This window comes from Oreochromis niloticus, linkage group LG3 (genome assembly GCF_001858045.2).
Source record: "Oreochromis niloticus isolate F11D_XX linkage group LG3, O_niloticus_UMD_NMBU, whole genome shotgun sequence".
Taxonomy (NCBI): domain Eukaryota; kingdom Metazoa; phylum Chordata; class Actinopteri; order Cichliformes; family Cichlidae; genus Oreochromis; species Oreochromis niloticus.
The window spans coordinates 9,036,774-9,045,450 of NC_031967.2; positions in this window are offsets into that span (position 1 = coordinate 9,036,774).

An 8,677-nucleotide genomic window follows, 5' to 3' on the forward strand; every position below is an offset into this window, starting at 1 on the left:
CACTAACCTCTCTCCCTACCTATGCCTGTCAAACCAGCCCTGCTTCATTTCCTTTCTCACCTTGTCTCCCTCAACCTGTCTTTGGTTTTTTCCTTCTATTTTCTCTTGTCTTGACTAGAGGCCATTTACTCGATCTCCTGCCACCCTCTCGTGCCTATCTGCCTCTTCATCTCTGCTGCTCTCTGCCTCTGAGCAAAGTCTGTTGCTTCACCCCTCTGCCTCTGTCTCTCTTCTCTGTGCTGGTTAATGTCAAAGGAAGATACTCCCACTGGTTAACCTTTACAGACAAAAGATAAGCATCACTTCCTAGCCCGCTCTATCTCTCACTCTATCTCTTGCAACTTCGCCTGTTTTCTTTCACTTTGTGTCAGACTTAATCTGTCATTGTTTCAATTTAAATATGCTAATTAAATGTGCGCTTTACTCCTTTTTGTTATTTTGTCTTGCCTCCTTCCTGTCTTTAATCATCTCTTTTTCACATCTGCCCCCTCACATGTAATATCAGTACAAAATCAAATGATTATATGAAAGGTTGTGACATTTTTTGTATATGTCATGAAAGACAGTCTATTCTTGCAACTATTCAGCCTGCAAGTCAAGCATGCTTTCACCTCCTCTTGTGTTTTTTTTAAGGTGGCAGTACTAAAAAAAAAAAACCCAAATTGTTGCTGATCTACCTACATATACACACACACACACAGAGCTGTTCCACCTTTACACTGGAGCCAGCTGTGGCTCCTGAGGGGAGTTCGCCCTTTGACCTTGAGTTAAAAGGTTTGGGGGCCTTAGCCACCAGCCTGCAAGATCAGGCTGAGCCAGCTGTTTTTTGCTTCATATTCACACAGCTGTGACAAACACACACACACACACATATACAAGCTGCTCTAGGTAATGTATACTACGTTGGTGCAGCGCGGACGTGCTCAGCAGGGAAACATATGGAAGCTGAAATGTGTGGGCGTGTTCTGTGTTGCAGCCCTGCAGGTAGAATATCAGAGTGTGAGGGAGAAAGACAGCAAAGGTGGAGAAAGAAAGAAAATCAAAAAGTGAGATTTATTGGACTGTAAGTTTTTTGCACACATTGATCAACAAGACAGTGGAAAAAATGCATATCCATACATATGTGTGGTCCTTACTAAAGGAAAGAGGATGCAGTGTCTTTTGTCCAGAAGTCAAAGGTCAAATGTTAAGGAGAAAAAAGGGTGGGAGCGAGAGCAGGCAGGGTGAGATATGAGTAAGAGGACTAGTGAGGTGCTGACATTTAGCTCACAACTATCAACCATCGTCGACAGCCGTTTGTTAAAAGAGGAGGTATTCGGTCCGTTTTGTGGATCTGAGTATACAAAAAAGACAGACTGTGTGTGTGTGCGTTGTGTACAGTCATGCCTGTTTAGTGTTTGAGCACATTGCAGGTGCTCTGTGTTCTCAGGGTGTATGTGGAGGTGTGTGTGTGTGTGTGTGTGTGTGTGTGTGCTCGGGGTGGGGAGGTGCACCAGAGTGCCACCTGTTCTCAGTCATGTGGCCCAGCAGTGACACTGTGAATCACTGAACAGGCGGCACATGAGGAACACACACACAGATGGCCACAGCGCTGGTCCCGGCCCTGCTGTGCATTTTGGCTGACACTCTCACACTGTGGTTTATCAGCCGCACCGAATGACACATCGACACGATGACCACAGAACATTCAGCAAACGTCACGCGTGCATAATTAAGACAGGTGCAGAGAATATAGAGTGAGCTCTGTGAGTTTGCCCTGAGCAGGAGAACAGGCTTCATTTTTCCAGTTATTCAACTAAAGAGCTGATGAATTGATGACCGCTGATTCAACTCACACTGGAATGTCACATGTGTTTAACCTAGTTTTGACATTAGGCTCTTGGGGGGAAGACTAAATTCATTTTGGGAGTAAAGTCTTAAAATGACAGTAATTTATTTATTTATTTGTCAAAATTCTCTTTTGAGTAAATGAAGTGTCCAGCTCTGTATTCCTGATAACATTGTTAATGTTGACACCAGACTGACTCGTGGTCCCCCGGTTGTGGTTTCAGGAGCTGAGAGGTGTCATGGTGTCCGGTGGATGCTAAAAAAGACATCACCTCTGACCTCAAGGTAGGACTCTTTAAGCATATACTTTCTTCTCTGATCCACAGTTTCTAACTTGGTGTCAATTTTCACATAACCAAGCAGTACTAAGTGCAGTACTGTGCAGAAGTCTTGAGCCACCCCGCATTTCTTCATACTTTGCTTCCTGGGAAAAAAATTTTCTTTTCTTTTTTTTGGTTAACCCACTTAACACTGAACTATGAATTATTTAAGAATATAAAAATGCACCTAACTTAAGAGATCAGCCCCTGTTTTGTCTAAATCTGACAGACAACTTAGCAAAGAACTCATTTTTAACTGAATCTTTACTCACTTTGTTACTAGAAACCTGTCACAAAAACATATTTGTTCCCTTTTCTTTCGTTGACTTCCCCAAAAAAGTAAAACATAACATAAAAATTGTATTTTCGCACCAACAAGGTTATATTGAAACAGCTATTAGCCAAAAACTGAGGATATCTTGACATAGTGTGCAGTGTCTCTTTGAAAATTTTGAGGAAATTGGACAAGCAGAGGACAAACGGATAAGTGGCAGGCCTAAAACAGCATCTTAAACTCATGCCTGTAAGAAACAAAGACAAATGCTGACAAGAGGACCTCAGAGATGCATGTGGCCCTTCATCTGATCCATCTAATGATCACTGAAGCCTCATCAGCAATGGTGTCAGGGGAAAAGTGGCTGCCAAGAAGCCATTCTTTGTGACCATGGACGAAGGAAGGGAAACAGGAAGAAAGGGCTGAGTTATGCAAAATTACACAAGAACTGGATTGAAAAGTGGCAACAGGCGTTATAAACTGAAGAATCCAAGTTTGGCCAGAGAAGTGGTACGACATCGAGTGCAGACGGCCATCTGTAAAACTCGGTGGAGGCTCTGTCATGTTTTGGATTTGCATTTCAGCCTGCGGTGTTGGGGATCTTGTCAAAATCGATGGAATAATGAACACAGAAAAGAACCATTAGATTTTGATCCACCATGCAAAGCAATATGAAAAGTGTGTGACTTCATTTTTCAGCATTGCGGTGATCCCAAAAACACTCCCAATGCAGTAAAAGTATACCCGAATAGAAAAGCGGACGTTTTTAGAAGCAGTGTGGGATCATCTCGACAGAGAACAGAACAAAATCAGAATCACTTTTATTGCCAAGTTTGTAAATAAATATAAAGAAATGAAAGGTGGCTCAAGACTTTTTCACAATGTTGTATAATATACTACAGCTGTCCTTCATAAACTATGCTCTGCTTTGTGACCTCTCAGTTATACTCCGCATTTAACAGACTGACTTTACCCAGTTATGTAACAGATAAAGGCTATAAAAAATTAGGGTATGTAGGTGAAGCAGGTAGAGGAGTAGGTCGATGTGTGAACGGAGTGAGTAAGAGAGCAGTAGGAGTGCACATTACACACACACACACACACACACACACACACAATCATTAATTATGAAGGAGATGAGTTGCAAAGTCACGGGTGTCAGTGGATTACTCCTCTTTTATGATTTCTCATACACGCAAACACCTTTTTATGCTTTTGAACTTTGTGTGTGCCGTAAATGCTGAATGTGCATGTTCTGTAAAAGTTGCTGACTCAGCCATTCAACTCATATCAAAACCACATTAGAGAGAGATCAATGATTTCGTTTTTCATTCTGTTAGCTGTGATTAGCAAAATTCACCGTATCTCACTTGACAGTTTCATTTACTGAAAACTTTTTCCAACCTCCAAAGCAGTTTGGGTTATGATGTAACTGTCGTATTGCTTTACACTGTGTAACCTTACACAAAACCTCCCCAGTTACTCCATGTTATAATCACATTATAATGTCACTGCTGCTGCTGCAAGCTCATTTTTACAGCTCTGGATGGTTGCTGTCTGGTTAAACTCAATGTTGTAGCGCAGTGTGTGTTTGAGTTTTAGCAGCAAACTTCAAAGCAAAGTTATCTGCAGGGACATGTGACTTAGCCTTAGTCTCCATGATAGGTAACTGACTAGTTGGGACAATCTGCTGAAAATGTATTCCTTTACATGCGCTCCTAACTTTGTAAGCTCCTTTACTTTTCACTGAGTATATTAAGCAGGACTGGAGTTCTTAGCTTATCATTGCACCACAGTTGGGATTAGCTGGTTGTTTGGGGAACTAAAGGAAAAGCCGGGGCTCCCTATCAGTCGCTCTCTCCTCGAGTAAAGGCCCTAATTATCAGGGCTGCAGCGCTCCACTCAGCCAGCTATATGTGGGTGTGCTTAGGCAGTCTCTCAGTCTGACTGCCTGTGTGGCTCTCTGTCTCCTCGCAGTGTGAGTGTGCGTGAGGGTGATTATTATAGTGTCTGTCGGTCTCTCACTGTACCCAAAGGCTGACTCACGTTATGCCACATGTACACACGGACATACACACGGACAGTCCCACACACAATCCTACATATCAGAGGCTGAAAAGTACCATCTGTACCAGGGACACAGTCTCCTACACCCATGCTCACACGCCCTCACACACACAGACACATAACTTCACTTGCCACTCTCAAACTTTCTTTCTAGACGCCGTCACTGTTACAAGCTGTTTATTTTTCAAACATGCTTGCATGCGTGTGGCTGGCATGACAAGAATTTGGGGTCTCACACCCATAAAGTAGGTGCTGTATATATTTGGAGTGTGAGAACTGCTCCGTCCCCATCCCTGATCTCTTTAATTACACACACAAAGTCTCTCACACACACATGCACACATGCCTGCATTTCTTCCACACACATAAACACATGATTGTTAGCCTTGTACGAGAGCTGCGAAAACAGTGCTTTGCTTCTTTCTTTTTTTCCTTTATTGTCCCTTCCTACCACACACACACATGCACATTTGGGACCCCTGGGACAGGCTGTAATTCCTCAGCTTCCCTTGTTGTGGGAGAAGAAGTATGGGAATTCAGCTCATATATATTTAATCTTTTCAGACTCTTATTATATGGGTGCATGTATGAGAGGAGCAGCTGGAGGAAACTGTGTTTGTGCAGGGACAGTGTGTGTGGCACACGAAAGTCCCACCCGTGCCCACATCAATCAGCAGTCCTCTTCCTGTTCACTTTTGCAGGATGATGTTCTCTCACCGCACTCTTTGGTGTGCACTCACTCGAGACAACACTTTAGACAGTAAACACACCGTAATAGAATAGAGTACTGTACTAATCTCACACTAGGAGCAATGTGAGAAAGCAGACTCACCAGTCCAAAAAAAACACAACAAAAAAACTCCCCAACAGCACAATATTTGCTTAAAGAGTAATGGCTGGGATTTATATGGTGCTTCTAGTCTTACTGACCATTCAGAGTGCTTTATCTAGCACACATCCATGGCTAACAGACTCCACACAGAGAGGCCCAGTGAGGGTTTGAACCAGGAACCTTCTTGCTGTAAGGCAACATTGGCCACTGTGTGGCTGGACTTAAAGAGACATTTCTGTTGGGCTAAATAAATAACATTTAGTCAACTTTAACCACTGTAATTGTGAACAGATAATGTATAATTCACTACTCTGTGCTGGATAATTTACAACTGGAGCAGTACAGGCCTTAGCAGCATCCAAAGACATGCTAAAATGTGTTTTATCACATCAGATGTGTAATTAATATGTAATTGGACATTATTAATGTGAACTTTGGTGTGGACCCTTACTGTTATTCTTGGTGCAGCCATTAATGCTTCCAAGCTCCTTGCACAGTACTGTACGTACCATAAACACAGGCTTTAAGAAAAACAATCCATCCATATAAGCACCACTGCCTTCAAGTACCATAAAGACCCCCTCTGTGCTGTGTCCCTCCCCGTTTTCAACACAAAACACATTATTGAACAGTCTTTGTCACTTCACAATAGACATCTAGATTCACCCGGTAGGACATGCAGCACATGCCATGCACTTACTTCACCGGGGGCTCGAATCTAGCGCACACTCTCTCTTCTTGTCACTTTTCACTGTGAGCTAATAAAAACAAAAATGCTTCCACTCATTTAATCTTGTGATAGGAAAAAGGATCAGGCAGCAGGAGACTGATATACTGTAAATTCCAGAAGTTTTCCTGACCTACATAAATTAGTCAACTTTACTTTAATTAATAAAACTATACTTTTTACTAGATTTTATGAGGTTACTGTTAATTGTACGGAGAAAATGTTTACTTTTTACTTATTGCTTCGAGTGACGTTAACATAAAGCAAAAGAGCTGAAGCAAAGGAAACAATGACATTGTTCCACCAGTAGGAGGAAACAGACTTGGCGCTACATTGTGTCGAGTCTGCCAAAAAGAAGAAGATGTCAGTATCTGACCTCCCAAATCCGCTTCTGGAAGAATGGTCAAAAATTCCCATAAATATATTCCTAAACTCTGTGGAAAGCCTTCCCAGAAGATCTGAAGCTGTTGTAGCTGCAAAGTGTGGGAGAATGGGATGCTCTCCAGTTCATATGCGTGTGAAGGCAGACGAGCAAATACTTAATGTTCATCCAAATCCGATGTTACATTCTGTGTTTGTCTTTGTTTCACGTGTCACATTCAGTGTAAGCAACGTAACGGTCGCCGAAATTTGTATCTTTGGCGTGATTTTATTGGACTTCCCACTAAATACGAAACGAAGAATACGAAAAAGTTCTGCAGGGCTGGCTAGCACCAATCCAGGCACATAAGAGTGCTTGGATTTTGCCCATTTTTATGGCTTATTTTATCTTTTAAGGAACAGTAAGGTAAGTTATTAAACTTGCAATAAGTGTTTAAATTTGTTTCTCAGTGCGGCCGACAATATTTAATGATAAATAGCTTTTCCACAGTTAAACCGTTGATGGATAAATTCTGCCACATGAACATGTAGATGCATGTTTTGGCAGTAAAGTCTCGCTGTCCTTACCGAGGTCACTTACCGAGTGCCCCAAAACATATTTTATTTGTTTGAATTTAAAGTGAAACGTTATCAAATTTGAAAGTTGTTTTCCGTTTTGCTGAAGTTGACACAGTGAATGCAGTTTGGCCCTCCAGGTGTTACAGCAGGTGAACTCCATGCAAATACTGACAGTACTGACAGTGTCAGCTACAGAGGCAACTCTACATGAAGCTTGTTACAGCCACGCTGGCTGGTTAATCAATCACCATATTTGACTCTAAGGATTTAAATATCATTTGTAGATACATGGTTGTTTCTATAAGTACTGACCTCTCTGTAGGATGTTCACTCATACTGTTTCCTTGTTCCTATTTGGATGTCGATGAACTCGCCCTATTTTGAGTCAGAGTTCCAAGAATCTAAATAGTACACAGTGTGAGTTGTTTGGTTGCTTTTAAAGAGGCTTGTGAGAATGAAGAGGCCTGGGGTCTGTTAATGGTGCTGTCACTGATGTAGCTGCGCCCATCTCGTCAAATTCTCTCCACCCTGATACAGACACTACTGACCGTATTTCTGAGAGAGATATTTTAATGGATGATCCCAAGAACCTCCCCAGAGTACTTTCTTGTTTGGGCTGTTAATGTTTTACCCTCGGACTGCCCTGAAGCTGTGAAAAACACTTTCATATTTATTTGAAGACTAACGCTTAGATTAAGACAGAAAAGAAGAGACTTCTGTCAAACCTACACACTTTTAAAAGGTTTTAGAACTTGAATGCAACTAAATAAACGTCTTAAAATCATCAAATGTGAAACTAAATGATGATTTCTGACTTATTATGTGTGAACAGGGACAGCTTAGTAGACTAAACTTGTTTTCCTTTATTTGGGCATCATCTATATTATGTTATGAAAAAGTTTCACTTGTAACTTTAGGCCTTTTTTTAGGTCTTTTTTTTTTAAATTATTGATTTCTGAAGCACTCGAAAAAGATGAGTAACAATTATTTACTATCTTAAGGCAATTGGTTGAGGTTAAGGCTTATTAATTAGAATTTACACTGTAGCCTCACCGATTTGCACCAACGCTAGGAGTGGTTTCACAATGTTCCGATTTTATTGTTTGTTTATTGTTTGTTTGTAGTCTGTCCTCCTTTTAGAATTGTTCTGACCATAAATAAACTGTGTGCGCGTGTATCCATAAGTCATCGTCTTAGCATCATCCATGACACACTCCCGTCCTCCCTGCGGCAACTAATTTTGCCTCCTGTTATCCTGCTGAGGCAGTGCTTTCTAAATATAACCTGTGTGTGTTTGTTGGGTTTGTGATGCATACTGTTGGTTGTACCAGTGTGGCTCTTTGGCATTATTATAGAGAACAGGATGGTTGCTTTGGCAAGGAATGGCTGGAACAAATGTTTCCGGCCTTGGAGAGACCCGTTTGTAGTTTTCAAAGTCTTGTTTGGCTACCTTTGAGCACGTGGCATATAATTCTTGTACTGTCTGTGCACACAGTCAAATTACTGTCATCTAGTAGGCACAACCAAGAAATATATTAAACTCATAAGTCAAGGTTTTATATGTTGGCAAAGCTCTCATAGCTATGTTTCAACAAATAAAAAATACAGTAGTTCTATATTATTGAGCCATAAAACACTCTGCACATCTAACATATCTCTGAAGTAGATGGTTAAAAAATGCAATTGTTAGT